Genomic DNA, 15,972 nt, shown 5'->3' with positions numbered 1-15,972 from the left:
AACAGACACCTGTGCTGTCCCATTGGAGGCTAGCCTCCGTGTCTCTTGCCCCCTGTTTCCAGAAGGAAGCAAGAATGTGGATGAATAGGCACGTGTTGTGCTGCAGGAAATACCTGTGAACCTTTCAAACAAATCATCATCTCAAAGTATGCAAATTAAATCAAAGGATTTCTTGTGAAAAGAAAGACACAGTAATTTCGTCCCATTTGGCTTTTCTATGAACAGCAACATTACCAATTTTGAATGTTCTCATCTGAAATGTAGTGCACCCAGTGTACCACTAAAATATCGATACGATGTAAATGTATTCCCACCTCAGGATAAACTCATGAAAAGTGTCAGTTTTCCCTTGATTTTTTTTTTTATTATCAACAGAATAAAAAGGGAGCCATGGTGTAATGAAGATTTGACAAAGCAATGTTGATGCGACAAATATCTGAGGCGTGGAAATGGAAATGTGACATAAAATGTGATCACTAAAGGAAAATAATGGTACCTTCCAACTTGCCCCCCAAAATCCCATTATAGAAATAGGAAGCCAGGAGTCATGTTCTTAGGGAAAGACTTCAAGCCAATTTCTTTCTCTGCTACTCTAGGAGTGTGGTTCTATGTCAAAATATTAGAATTATGAGTTGAAATATAGTCTTCAAAGCCTGGATTAATGAACAAAAATCATATTACCAACCAAAAAAGAGCAGCTAACCTTTCAAGTAAAATAAATTGTTACATTCTGAGATATTATCCCAACTCCATTGTAGATAGAAAAGATATAGGCCATTTACTGATACTTTTCAAATGTTTTATGGCTGATGTAAATAACTTCTGCTTGTCAATTTTTAACTTGCACACACAGAGTTCCTCAGTTATTATTTTGGAATAGAAATTTCATTTTTAAGCCAAACTGACAATGCTATCTGTTTATGCCTGATATGTTTCTGTCACAATATCTCACAATTCCGAATAGTCCGAAGCATGTAATTCCTTCTTGTAGTTAGAAACTCGAGATGGCTAACATTGTGTGGTGTTGCCTGAGCATTTTCCAGGGATTAGGGATTTGTGATTTAGGTTTAGAGAGTCTCATTGTCCTGGTGATGTGAGATACTTTTGATATAACTCAGGGAAAGTGGCGAATGGTTTCTTTGTAGTTATAAGGCCAAGCTATTAATTCATAAGAAAGAAAGTCAAAGTTAAGTTAATATGAAGAATAGCTTTGTTCAAGTTGTCCAGACTTGAGAATCCAGGAAGGAAATGAAATTTTGCAGCACTGTGATGTGCTTGGATTTAGATATTCCTGGAGAGAACCGTCCACTTCTTGGAGAACATCCTTCTCATTCTTTCCCTCCCCACTTCCCTAATTCCCCATCCAGAATGCATGGGAGCCTAGACCAACTCCCTTCCTGTGCGAGTCTTGGACACCAAGACCAGAGCAGCACAACTAGGCAGAGGCTAAAAAGGACTGCACTGCCGATCGATGCCCAAGATTACGAAAATGTATAGGATTAACGAGGGGTTGAGGATTAACAGGCACATATTACTATATACAAAATAAACAACAAGGACCTACTGTAGAGCACATATGCAATTTCTTATAATAACATAATGGAAAACAATATGAAAAGAAAAAAATATATATATATGTATGTATATGTATAATTAAATCACTTTGCTGTACACCTGAAACTAACATTGGAAATCAGCTACACTTTAGTAAAAAAAAATTTTTTTAAAGTATAGGATGTTAGAAGAGACAGACGGAGGCTACGATTTGTTGGAATCTGGTAGTTCGGAAAAGAAAAAAATGAACAACTTGGATTAAAAAATGTGGGAAAAGTTTAGAGAGAAAAGTTGAGGAAGTAGGAAGATAAAAGCAAACAAGTAACAAAGAGGTCATGTTTGACACTTCCTTCCAGGATATGACCTGTCTCGCAGGCATCACCTGGAAGTGGAGACAGGATGGGTTGCCATTAACTCCATCTTCCTACCTAAGTGACTTGTTTCTTTGGGGTAGTCACCCAAGCTCCTTCAGCTAAGGACTTTGAAAACCCTCTGAGTAATCTAGTGACTGGGCAAGATGCTCCTTTCCTTCCTGACCACTGATGGGCCAACGTAGCATCCTGGACAAACAACTCAACAGGCAGGGAGAAGCTTGCATCTGAGACCCACTACCTGGTGGGAAACATGTGGACGTTGACTCCCTGCAATCTGCCACCTTGTCCCACAGCTCACAGCTAGAGAGCCAGCCTGCGAGCAGAAAAGCAGGGAAATCAGAAGCGAGAAGGGGTTTCTCCTTCAGTTATATTATTCCTGTTATGTTTTGCGGTTATGGAACTGATGGTGTCAACATGAAAGAGAAAATAAAGAAAACCAATTTGGGCACAATATGTAGGATGACCAACAAGTCAACCAACCGGTGGAAATCCACACCCAGCTGGTGCCTCACGTCCCGTCCCATGAGCCGAGGTCTCGAAGAGCGGGCGCTCAGCTTGCTCCAGATGGAGACAAAGTCTGTAGCAGTTTCCTCAGTCAGGTTTGTCATGGCAGCCCCTGCAAAAATTTAGCAAGGAATGGAGATGAGTAAGAGGAAGGAAGGGAGAAGCGGCTAGGACAGCATGATGTGAGCTCTGTGGTCTTTAGAATCTGGTCTGGAGATTCCCAGTCTTGGCTGCACATTAGAATTGCCCCAGGGAACTTTAAAAGTCCCGGTGTTCATGCCTGGACCAACTAGCTTAGCAGCTTGATGGGTGGAACCCAGGCATCAGAATTTTTTTAAGCTTCCCTGGTGATTCCAACATGCAGCCAAGATCATGGTACATTTTCATGTCAGGAAGATACCAGGAAGCACAGATTCAATTCCAGCAGCTTGGCAGTTTGGGGAACCCCTCGTGGTAACATGCAGATCTACAGAAACTATGCTGTTGACTATAATGATTCTCAAACTTAGCTGCATAGTAGCATCACCTGGTGAAATTTCTTTTTTTTAATTGTACTGCCCAGGTCACAGTCCAGATGAATTAAATCAGAATTTTATAGGTCAGAACACATGTATCAGTATTTCTTTACTTTCTAGGGTTATTTCAAGTGCCATTTCTATATTGCAAATGTTTCTTAGTTTTATATGCAGAGAAATCACCAGTGGATGTTGATAAAATGAAGACTAAAATTGAATAAGTCTGGATGAGAACTTTCTAACAAGCTCGGTGATGCCGATGCTGCTGGCCCATGGGTGACACGTGCAGTAGCAAGACTTTAGTCCATTTTCTCTTCAGAAAGTGACCAGAGACATAAATATAGGTCAGCAGATGCCTTAGGAATTTCAGAGGAGCCCCAGTTCTCTTGCCAATGATCAGAAGGAGGGAAGGAGAGAGAGAGAGAAGAAAAACCAGAAACTCATCATTTTGCAACATATACATTATAAAATCATTAAGTTGCACACTCTATTACAAAGTTATACGTCAATTATATCTCAATAAAACTGGAGAAAGAAATCGTGCACCCTCATAATATCACATTCTTTCATAACCAAGTCTAAATTCCCTGCTCACAGGAGATAAAATGTGCTCACAATTTTGTGGTCCACATCCCTGTGACATTTTTGTATTAGGTACCACGTTTGCTAGTTATGCAGTGGCCAAAGGAGCAACTTTCTCCCTTTGCACAACCATACAACTCTGAGACGTGAGTTTGCAAGTCATCTTTAAGGCTCTGTTTGTCGGTGCACATAGAAAGCACAAGGGAAGGGTGGGATTCCCAAGAGTGGAGATGTGGCCAATAAAATAAAAGACAATCCAAGGTTCCGCATTTGTCAAATCTCCCCAGGAACACACTCCAGTATAACCTACATCACTTCCCGCTTCCTTCCACGGGAGAGCGGGAAAAGGGACATCATAAAGTAGCTGGTTCTCAATTGTCCAGCCATTTGAAAAGTGTTAGAGAATTTGGATCCAAAAGACACATAGTGCATTAGATCAAATCTAAAATGATAAACGGTATTATAATAAATGGAATATTCCACACCTTCAGTCCAAGAAATTGACTGTACAAGTTGCGATTGGGGAGATCTGAAATGATAGGAGTAATGAATACAAAATATGTACATATTTTATCTGAGTGCAAGTACAAATTAAGTCAATTAAGGTTGCTGTCACTTATTCATTCCATTATTCAAAAAAATCTAGGTCATGTCCAGTGCTAAACCTTATGCATACAGAAAGTCAGACAGGCTCTCTGGCCTTCATCAATGCATAATCTAGCGGTGAGAAAGTTGTAGCTGAGGTAATTGGCTGCAGAAATAAGCACAGTGTTGAACCAAAACCACCTTTGCACATTTCTTCTTTTCACCTGGTGTGTATTCATCTCTGGGACAGATGACGTAAGAGGAACATTGACAAAGCACATGCCTTTCGGAGGCTGTCATTAGAACAAGTCTACAAACACAGCTATGTTTGAAAAACAGGGGACCCTGGGATAAATTTTGCTATGATTTTCAAATACGGGAAGAGTGATTATTGACAAGTGGATTGGAGTTTATTTTGTCAAGCTCTGGAAAGCTGGCCCAGCGCCAGTGGGTGTTACTTACTAGGCAGCAGATCCGACTCAGAAAAGAGCAGAACCAGAGGGGGCGCCCTGCTCAGAGAGCGCCGCGCACACGCTGAGTGCTCGCTGTGCAGAGCGAGTGCCTGTCCCTCAGGGCCCGTGCACAGGCACTAGAGGACACTTCGTCAGGGAGGATCTAGGGAGGATATCAGCCGTGGGTAGGAGCACAGGACGACAGGCTCAGGGAACTCCCAAATCTGAAAACCCGTGAGTGCATCACAGGCTACATGGTCATTGTCTTGTCTGTGATGAAAAGAATAATCTGAAAGTGCATTCAAATTTCTCAGACACTCTTTTGGTTATAAAGCTGCACATCTAAAAGGAGGCGGGGTCTGAATGTGCTCAAGGTCCCAACTGGAGACTGGGGTACAATTGACAGGGGTTCACAAGAGGCTTAGAGGCTAGATGTCCCATTGGACATTGAGAGCACACTGACAGGAAATGATCGCAGGCAGGACCATAGAAAGTAAGATTTATGACAAATGTGAGTGTTGAAAAATAAAATACAAGAGGCAAAAATAACACCTTGGAAACATGATCAGTCCCCCATGCATCAATAGACTGGAAAATGAGGATGTGTGGAAGATGGATTCGGGTAAATGACTTGGATCAGACTGGGGAAGTCCTAAGAGTTTCACAGGCATCTTTATGTGCTACGAGTCATGTGTTTAAAGACGCCCACTGGTTCTGGCAAAACAGGCACATTGCCTTAGCCCAGACCCTGGGCCTACCTGCTGGCCTTCAGCTCCATGACCAACTGGTTTCCCTACTCTCCTTCCAGGACATGGATCATGTAGAGTTGCAGCGAGCCCCTCCTTTAGTTAATCACAGGCCTGATGAATCTCAACCAGACCACCTGGGCTGATAGCCAGAGCGCACACACAGCCAGTGGGCTCCAGAGTGGACAGCACTCGGCGCTGGCCTGGGTGAGAAAGGGGAAGCAGGGTTTCTCATATTTCTAAAATACCTTGTCTTATTAATAGCACCCTTACTGATCCAAAAAGGGAAAGGGCTTTAAACTTTAACATCCTTTCTGTCATTTTCTCATTTCGCTCATTCTGTACAAGCGAAGTACAGGTTTAGTTTCCTAACGATACCCTATTAAGTTTTCATTATTATTACATGTGGGTCTCTACTGATGCTATGAACCATTTGTAAAAAGTTACTTTCTTTGAAATTTTCTAGAACTATTCTGGAAACAGCACTATTTTCACTAGAATTAATAATGAACCCCTCACCCATTCCACCAACCTTTTTTAATCCTTCCTAGAGCCCAGATTTGTGTCCTAGGATCTTATTCTCCTTATCTCACCAGTCAACAAACTTTATTTGAACTTTCTAGGATTTGGGTTTAAACATTAGGTAGAATACAAAACAAAAAAATCAGGATAAAATAAGAAACCATTCCTTGGTTCAAGGAGTTGATTTGGATAATCCGATTGCAAATCCTTCTGTTAGGGGCAGACTTGCAAAACCCCAATCAACACGAAGAAAATCTTTCATAAAAGCATCTCCTTGCCACAAAATGTTTTGCTGCCTCTTCCTCAAAAAGCAAGCCTTCTGTGAAGACACCTAGCACGCTACATGATTTAAAGTGGTTTTTATCCTGTTTAAAATGTTGTTGCATTAAAAAATAAGATCAAGGTATCGTGTTGCAATCAAGGAAGGTGTCGCAAAAATAACAGGTACGTGCAATTTGAAAATTTTTCATATCCCTATAATTATTTACACTCCTATTTCCCTTCTTTGTCCTTATCATTTCTTTTTTGTTTTCCGTTCTTATTCTTCACTTTCTGTTCCATCAGCCTTTCCTTCCTTTACTCCCTTTGCTTCCCAGTGCAGAGCCAACCTAGCATATAGTCCAAGTGAAATTTCTACAGAAGTATCTTTTTTTCATGAATTTTCAAAGAGACAGATTCTTTCTACGCAATCCTACCTCTTTTGCAATGGAACGTGCGTCTGGGTTATAAGACAGCTTCCAGGCTTCTCAGCCTCTTTGGATCTGGAGACGAAGGGGGAGAAAGGGAGCTGGTGACTGTCGGGTAGGTTTCTATTTTCATCTGTGGAAGTTTCAGTTGACAGCTCTGCTTGTAGATGATTTTTTTTCTATCACTTTAAAAGTTTAAGGAGGACAAAGATTGATCCACTTCCTTTCTAAAGAAAAAAAAAATCTACAGCAATTGTGATAATCTTGTAGAAATATGTCCTCTCAAGAACAAATTGCTTTCATTTGAGAGGTTTCTAGAATCCTACAGCATTCTTCTGGGAGAATGACCGGGTATCCAAAGGATGGAGATTGCTGTAACTCGACTGGAGTCATCCACCAGGAAAAACAAGTGGTCAGCTCCAGGGAGACTCGTCAAGATGGAACCTGGCATTTGTCATCAATTCAGCCAAGAGCTACATAGCTCAGTTCAGGGTCAAGATACAGCCAGTCTCTCTGCTTTACAGAACCATATAGGAAGAAATTATTCTGGCCAAATAAATACATTAACCGGGTATTTCTAACTATTACACATTAATTCTACACCAGCACTTACAGCCTTGTACTGTAAGCATCACTCCACCTTTTTTTTTCTCTCCCCTTCAACTAGTGGCTCACTATTTGAAGTTAAAGACCATGTTACATCTATCTCTGTGACCACATACTAAGTATATAGGAGACACTGGCATGAATTAGGCTTTTTTTTTTTTTAATGTGGTAAATAGTGAAAAATGCAACTCAAATTGGTGTAAATAAAGAAAATCTGAACAATCTACAAATAGATCTGGCTGCAGGTGAAGCTTGATCTGGTCTTCAAACGCCCGGCTTCCTTGTCTCTTCGCTCTGCCTTTCGTGGTACAGCTTCCATTCCAGCTGTGGCATCGACTGAGTGCAGCAACTCCGCAGCCTCCTACACTAACACATAGTATTCTGAAAAAGAAAGAACACCTCTCAGGAAATAGAAAAAAAAGCCCCTGTATCCAGAATCCCCAGCGATAGTCTCCTTGACTGTTTCAGTCTTTCATCCGGTCCCTGAGCCAGTCAAGTGTGAGTAGTGAAATGAGATGTGCTGTTGAGCACAGGCCAATCAGAACCCTCCTTCTGGAGTCTGGAATAATCAAATCTATCCGGGCCACATTCCCCATAATATGGAATGGGTGAATTCCAAAAGAAGTTAGGGTAACTATGGTAGACAAAAGGGGCAATGGATGTTTGGGGAAACCCCTCTCCCAAAATTCTTTATAGTACTTAACTAAGAAGTAAATTAATGTGTTTTTAAGGTAAAAATCTTTTATCCAAGTGTTAGAAACGGCGTATACTGTTTACTGAAAATGCGCCTGAGAATTTTTGAAATGATATTTATTTAAAAACAATCTAAGTCCTCATGGCCATCAGTGTACTTGATTTTTAGATACAAAAACACAATATTTTCTTTTCGAGCTTTGTGCTGGCTTGAATTCTAGATAAACATACTGGTTTCAAAAACCTTAAATACCAAACAGGAAACAGAGGAAAATATATGAATTGTGCCCCAAAATGTATGAAACAGCAAACCAAGCCAAACTTTTTACTGGTAGGTTTGGTTCTTAAAACATGTAAAAACTATTCAAGAATCTACAAGCATTTGCTTCCCAGACCCACAGCCAGAGGAAAGGTGACCAGTTTCTATAAGTCATGTGATTGAAAGAGGATATTAAATGGTCCCAGTGCTTTGACACAAGTACCTTGAAACCTGCACCTAATGGTTAAAAACCCTTTCCTAATGGACAGAGAGACATGGCTTTTACAAGGCAAGCATCTTTGGGAGAAAGATTAAAACACACTCTCCCTCCAGAAGGCACCTCCATAATCAAATACGTTTCTGAATTATTGAAAGAAACTTTGCAAGACAGAATAGTTGTCTTCTGGACCAAGCGAAAGTCATGACTGTAAAGGACTAAACGCATTGATCCTGCCACTTTGAGATATCCCCTCGCTTTCTCCTCAGGAATTTCTATTAATCCTATAAAAATCCGACTCTTATTCTTATATCCCCAGTGCCGACCTCAGAGCCTGGCTCAAACTAGGCTCTGAATAAAGGTTAATTCTAAAAAAAGGAATAAAGTTGAGGGAAGCCTTACTGAGACATTTTTATTGTGAAGGGATAAAAGGGGTGCCATCCATTTAAAGATGGGGCCTGGGTGACATCTGGGTTCCATATGACTACAGAGTTAAAAGCAAGCCACCCTCTGTTTTCAGCTCCCTACTCCATAGTTGCCCCATTCATATTGAGTCTTTTGTCACCGTTCCTGCATCTTCTGGCCACTGACAGGTGTTCTGAAAGATTACAGTGTAATCCTTTCCATTTGGACTTCACTCATGGTCTTCTAACACTCAGTTCACTGAAGCTAACACATACTTAGGTCACAAATTATACATCAGTATTCATCTACCGCTTTAAAATGGATTCTTCTCTTTCAGGGAGGAAATTTGTAATTGGGTTGAATTATTTTAATTAGATGCTTGTGTCTCATTTCTATTTATCAATTTTTCCTGAAGGTCTCAGGTGGGGATTTCACTAAATTCTGTTTTTAATTCATTCTCCTGAAGTAGATACACCTCTCAAGGGGGTGATCCATGGGACCAGAGCCCCAGGTGAAATGAAAAGAACCTCACATTCTGCAGACCACAGAAGTCTTCCTTAAGACAAGCGGAAATGACTGAGGCCCCGAGAACCGCCCTCTCACCAAAAGGCAGCACCGCTGTGCTGAGCAACATCTCCCCGCCCCCAGGAGGGAGCAGCTTCTTGATATTAACGACAAACAGTGTCATCACGCGTCTCCCGCGGGATCACTTCAAGCTCCGGCCCAGCACGCTGCCCACCGAACAGTTCTCTGAGGCAAATGGCAGGTCGAGTTTGAGGGGCCACGCAGTGGTGGTGACAGTCCCTTAGCAGCTCACTCACTTGTCAGTCCAGGTGGCTGTAGTCAGTGTTGGCTCTGATGAAACAAAGAAAGCAAATAATGCAAGCTGGCACTGATGGCGAGCGGCCATGGTCCAGCAACGTCTAGGACACATTTCTCCTCACTGTATGCCTAGCACCAGCCCATCAGACGTTCAGGAAGTAATGTGGAGGGTGTAGCATCAGCCAGCCCAGGAATCAGAGGACCTGAGTCCTACTTACAGCTACTAGTTAGCAGTGTGGCCTTGGACAGCCATTGCCTTCTCTGTCAAGTAGCTCCCTCATGGAAAACAGAGACTCGAGCAAGATCATTCTGGAGGCTCCTCCCTTAGCAGATGTCATGGAGACCCTTATCACAAGCCCTGTCTTCCTTCAAATTTATCATCTTGGCTTGATATGCCCTCAACAGCCTGACCCCAACTTATATTCATGTCCTTCCCTCCACCCACACCCAACACACAATCCATTCATGCTAAAGAAGGCGAGAGATGAGCACACTCACCCTGAGGTTCACATGACTGTTGGTCTCCCCCGTAAGTCCCTACCAGGAACGAAGCCTTTTTTTCCCTTCATTGAGTGCCCAAGCCAGCCCAGAGCTTGGCACTTTATAAGTGCTCAATAAATGCTTGTAAAATGAAAGAATTCAATGTGTTGCTTCTCCCGGGGTTATTTATTTATCAAGTGGAGATGCACAAAGCTTAAAATTGCTGATTTTCGAAACCAGTAGTTAGCAAGTACATTTCTGAAGGATAGGGGAGTCTACTGATACACCTGGTGGTTTATTTCCTAGGTGCCTATATACATGTATCCCCCAAATCCTGCCATTGTTCTCAGTCCTTTTTTCATGCATTTGCTGAGTCCTGGCGTGGCTTTCTCTCTGTCTCTCATTTTTTCCAAGCCCTGTACCATTCATGACAACTTCTCAATCTCCAGGCCCACATTTGTCTTTCCTCTTCTAAAGTCCTGTATCACTACCATTCACTTTTTATTTATTAATATTTAACATTTCCCAGGGAAAAGCACGGAGATCAAGAGATTCAAATTCTAGTCCTAAATCAGCACTGTCCAGCCCTAAAATTATGAATGTGTCTCCACTTTACTGAATCTGATGACAGGATTTGATGAATCTGGCCCTCAGATAAGCTTCAGCTTTTGTGCTTGGTGATTGATAAGTTCCATCTGGAGCAGGATGCTGTAAAGATTTCCAAGGCAGTCCTCGGGGTCAGCGAGAAAAAGTTCAGTTAGCAACTTTTGCCATTGCCAAAGCAAAAAATCACAGCCAAGCAATAGACCCAGGACTAAACTTCAGGAGTATCTGGGCACCTGCTGTCTTCCTTATGAGGTCCTAACATGATCTTTGTCTCACCCTTCTCCGAAAGGGCTCTTCTCTGACAAGGGCTGCTCAACTCTGCATCCTGCCCATAGCAGCCACTCCATTAATATATTTTGAATGAACAAATGACCTAAAGCTTGAAAAATCCTGAAGGCATCCATTTTAATTAAATCAAAACATATTGAAAGAAATCCACAGGTCTATTTTTCCAAAGCATAGTTTTTCAAGAATTTATTTTTACTTCACTCTCCTAAGACTTAAAACGTGGGTTTCCCTGGAAGGAATTCCATTTATCCGATGTGATGATGAAAAGCTTCTGTATGCTACTAGAGGGCTACAGCCACATGCTTGATGAATTCTGTATGGTTAAGCAACTGAATTTTTTTGGTATGCAGCATTTATTTTTATTTCTTTAATAACAGCTTTATTGAGATATAATTACATCCCATAAAGTTTATCTTTCTGAATGCTAGAATTCAATGGTTTTTAATACATTCACAGAGTTGTATATTTATCACCACTATCTAATTCGAACATTTTAATCACCCCGAAATAAGCCCCATATCCATTCGCAGTTATTCTCAATTTCCCCCTTGCACTAACCTATGGCAACTACTAAACCACATTCTGTCTTTATGGGTTTCTATCTTTGGACATTTCATATAAATGGAATCACACAATATGTGGTCCTTGGTGTCTGGCTTCCTTCATAGGGCATCATGTTTCCATGTTTCATCCATTGGTAGCATATGTCAGTACTTTGTTCCTTTTATGACCGAGTAATATTCTATTGTATGGATAGACCACATTTTGTTGGTCTATTCATCACTTGATGGCATTTGGGGTGTTTCTACTTTTTGGCTATTGTGAATAACACTGCCATGAACACCTTTAGGTTTTGTGTAGGAGGAATTGGGTCAAGCGGTAAATCTATAATGCACTGAAGAATGCCTGAAGCTGAGCTGTTGGGGGATAGACAGATGCCAGGCATATTTTAACTATACTATTCCCAAATGGTAAGTCCTAGCTCATCCTCCCACTCTTAAAATCAAGCAACTTAGTGACATACTTGACCAGTAGCAGGGACACTGACGAGAACGTTGGACCTGACTTGCGAGTAGAGTGAACTAGCCCAGAAGGGAAAGGCCACATCGTAACTCTGCTCCCCACACCCCTTGTGAAAATGATGCCAGTTTCCAGAAATCAGTGGGGCAGGAAATTTTAGCAAAGAAAGGAGTTATCTATGAGACGTCTTCTAAGGACTGGGTCCTGAGTCTGATAGGCACAGCACATCCCCTTCCTCCACAGACTCTGGAATTTATCATCCATGGGCTGCTTCTGAGTCTGTGTCCTTATCTGTAATAACACCTACTCTAGGGGTTGTCTTGAGGAAATGTGGAGTAACAAGTGAAGAGTGTGTGAGATGGGACCTAGCTCACAGAATATTACAAACGATCATTTCAGGTGTTAGTCCTTCCTTTCCGTATGATACAGATATATGTGGTCCAAAGCATACTAGGCTTGTAATAAGAAGATGTAGATTATGGTTTTAGTTTTGCTTTTTACTAGCCCTATGAACTTGGGCAACTCAATGGAAGCCTACATTTCTCTGTCTTTAAAACGAAGATGATCATGTCTCCTTTTCCTTCTAATTGTCTGACTTCCAAGACTCCTACTATGTAGGAAGAAGTGCTTTGTAATTGTACAAGTGTTCAATAAATGTTTTAATATGATTTTTTTCCTCCATTCCTCCTGACAGGTGTCATGCTGGATTCATGTCCTCATCGGCAACAATGAGATCAGAGAGGAAAAGAACACACCCAGACTCCAAATATGTGCTGCCATGGGTTGCTGCACTCTATCACATGATGACACATAGACCAAACTCCTGATTTCTGAAACTCAGGCCTGAGATAAACATAATGCTGCACTGAACCTAAAATAGACTTCCCCCGCACGGGACAGTAGTAAGTTTCTCAGTTTCACAGAGATGCCACAGAATCACTGTGCATCTGGCAGAGGTCAAGGACGCCCACAGTCCATGTAGCTTTAATTATTGACCTTCTATGTTGACAAAAGCACCCAGGGCTAGATACATGCCCCTACATGTGCATGTAGGGGGAAAAACTCCAAAGAAAGAAGCCTAATGTTTATGATATGTGCTATAGATTGTTGGCTTCAACAGATTCTAGCTTACCTTTCTGAGGTATGGAAATTGTCACATTAAAAATTATATTTTAAACCTGTTATAAAGTTAGAAATCCATATGTGAACTAAATTTCACTGCACAGGCACTATCCCACGTGTCTTGGAAGGGAAGGGAGAAAATCGAAGCAGTGCCCTACGTGGAGAAGATCTAGTTTTTGGCAAGCAGGGCTATGGCTATTCTGAACCACAGGGTACGTTCTAAGGTCTAGGCCTCGGCATTGTAGCGCTGACTGGTAGGTGGTGTCAGTAGGAATGTTTCTAGTGGAGAGCTTTGCTCCATCTGGCTGCACTGCTCTTCCCTGCATAGCATCTAAGCCTCGATCTCCATGAACTGCTTGTACCAAATCAAAGCTCCTTCTGATTAATAGCTATAGTGGATTCTGTTGTCAGTGACTAACAACCTCCACCAAGAGTACTCCATCATGACACTTGAATGAGGATGAAAAAGAACCATGGAATTCAGATTTCACAACATATTTGGAAAAGGTAAAAGGAGGTGTTATTGTTTTAAAATTAGTTACATGTAAGATCTCTAATGTGAAGTTGATAGAGAAATAGAATTCTTTTTTCTGTGATTGTGGTCAATTTAATATTCTATGTATGCAAAGTTTATGTAGCCACATAGTCTTTTTTTTGTAAAGTCCATTTTTATTTAATATTTCCAGACCTTTCTTCTAAATCTGTTTTCTTCAACTGAGGCACAGCAGTGTCCTGCCAAAAGTTAATAAGGATATTTCAATTCATGTTAGGAAAATTTCCCAATTTACAAATACAAATATTTTAACATCGTGATTTATAAAATTAACAGTGTTAACCGTAGGTTGCCCTTTTGGGGACTTTCTGCCAGAGTTTTTCATGTCTACGATCTTAAGGCACGATATATAAATCATAGTTTGAATCTTGGAAGAAATTTAATTGGCAAAGACACCTTATTTTAGACATGAGAGCCAGCCAAAGGTCATTCTAGCAATTAGCTCCTGCCTATTCTTGCGAAAACAAAAAAAAAAAAAGAACAAAGAAGGAAGGGAGGGAGGGAGGGAGGGAGGAAGGAAGGAAGGAAGGAAGGAAATAAATAAGAAAAACACCCTCTTGTTGTTCTAGGAGTTGGACATTTGTCCCATTTCTTCTAAATTGGAACCATATTTCATTCTTGTTTGAATTCTACAGACTGTAGCTCTTGTTTAAACCTAAATAAATCCCTTTGCTAGGGAACTGGGCTGTGCTGGAGAAAGTCAAAGATGATCTTCCTGTCTACCCAGGGGAATGCTTGTTCTCTTCTCATAATTAATTCATTCATTCACCTGTAGTGAAGACTGCTGTATATTCACTGCAAACTGTTTCCTCTGTGTGGTTGAAAGAATAAGCCGCCCCCCCTGCCACTGAAGGTGTCCAAGATGCCTACATCCTAATTGCTAGAATCTGTGAATACATGACCTTACATAGAAAAAGAGGAAATTTCCAGATGTGATTAAGTTAAGGATCTTGAGATGGGAAGATTATCCTACATTATTGGTGTGGACCAAATGTAATAAACTCAAGGGTCTGTAGAAGATAAAAGTGGTAGGGTCAGTGTAAGAGAAGGTGATATGATGACAGGAGCCAAGGTCAGAGAGAGAGAGAGAGAAACTGAAGATGTTATACTGTTGGCTTTGATGATGAAGGAAGGTAACATGAATCAAATAATCCAGGTGGCCTCTAGAAACTGGAAAAGGCAGGAAAACAGATTTCCCTCTAGAACTTCCAGAAGGAATGCAGCCTTGCCAAAATTTTGATTTTAAGACTTTGGACCTCCAGAACTATAAGATAATAAAGTTGTGCTGTTTTAATCTACAAATTTGTGGTCATCTATTAGAGCAGCAATAGGATATTAATACATTCCTCTTGGATACACAGTTGAACTACATCTCCCAAATTCCTCTGAGGCTAAATGTGACCATGTGACTGAGTTCTGGCCAACAGAAAATGGCAGAAGTGTGATGCACCACTTCCATGTCAGGGCAACGAGATCATTTCTCGTGATCCTCCATGATCTCTTTTTGCTAAGTGTATAAAAATGATGCAGCAGAGGACTCTAAGACTCTATGACAAGCTAGAACCAGAATGTGGAAGGATGCTGCTCCTCTTAACTCCCACCTGGAAAGTATCCCACCAATGAACCATACTGAACTGATGTCTAAAGCAAGAAATAAAGTTCTGACGTGGTCAGTCAAAAACATTTTAGGTGTGTATGTTATTCAGTCCTCATCCTACTTGGCTAATGCATTTTTCAAGCAATAAATATCTATTAAGCGTCTATACCTAGGCTCTAGTAAAATGGTGAAAAAGAGATAAACACAATTTCTGCCCTCATCAAGTGTATCATGTTCTTTGACATCTTTCTGCTTATTTAGTGAAAACATCCTAATTGCTCTTATAAACACTGAATTGTTGTAAAGCCTATCCCCTATGTGGTAGTGGCGGTGCGTGAAGAAAAATGTAAAATGATGTTAGTGACTAATCATATATTAGTGACCCACCTGTAGAATAATAATAACTCCTAGTAATCAGGCTATGCTGACTTTATGACAAATAACCTGAAAATCTCAGTGCTCAAAGGCAGTAAGTTTTTTTTTTTTTTCCTTCTCACTCCGGGAAAGTCCACCATGTGGTGACGGCTCTGTTGGGTAACTAGCATGCGAGAGTTGGCGCAGGGACACATGTGCTTCCATAGCGAAGCCCCAAGGTTCCTTGAATCCGTACCAGTCAAAGATGGAGAGAAGGAAGCAAGAGGAGGGTACACAGGTATGCCTAACCACCTGGGATCCAAGGCACAGCACACCTTTTTCACCCACATACCATTGGCCAGAACTGGCCATTTCATCCTCTCTAGATGCAGGGGAGCTGGGAAATGTAGTTCCTGATGGATAATTATCT

General features: G+C 41.2%; 1 long non-coding RNA gene across 2 annotated transcripts in view; it reads right to left on the bottom strand.

Moving 5' to 3' along the window:
- Positions 1-7,160: 7,160 nt before the first annotated feature.
- The window catches only part of LOC123614759 (uncharacterized), a 28,961-nt gene continuing 20,149 nt past the window's right edge, over positions 7,161-15,972 (bottom strand). For both annotated transcript variants that reach the window (XR_012509430.1, XR_006722232.2), the window contains exons 6-7: positions 9,304-9,555; positions 7,161-7,507 (exon numbers count right to left, since the gene is read on the bottom strand). This is a non-coding gene — a long non-coding RNA (uncharacterized LOC123614759). The remainder of the gene's footprint in view (positions 7,508-9,303; positions 9,556-15,972) is intronic.

Source organism: Camelus bactrianus, chromosome 1, assembly GCF_048773025.1.
Source record: "Camelus bactrianus isolate YW-2024 breed Bactrian camel chromosome 1, ASM4877302v1, whole genome shotgun sequence".
Classification (NCBI taxonomy): Eukaryota; Metazoa; Chordata; class Mammalia; order Artiodactyla; family Camelidae; genus Camelus; species Camelus bactrianus.
This window is presented reverse-complemented; position numbering and strand designations above follow the sequence as displayed.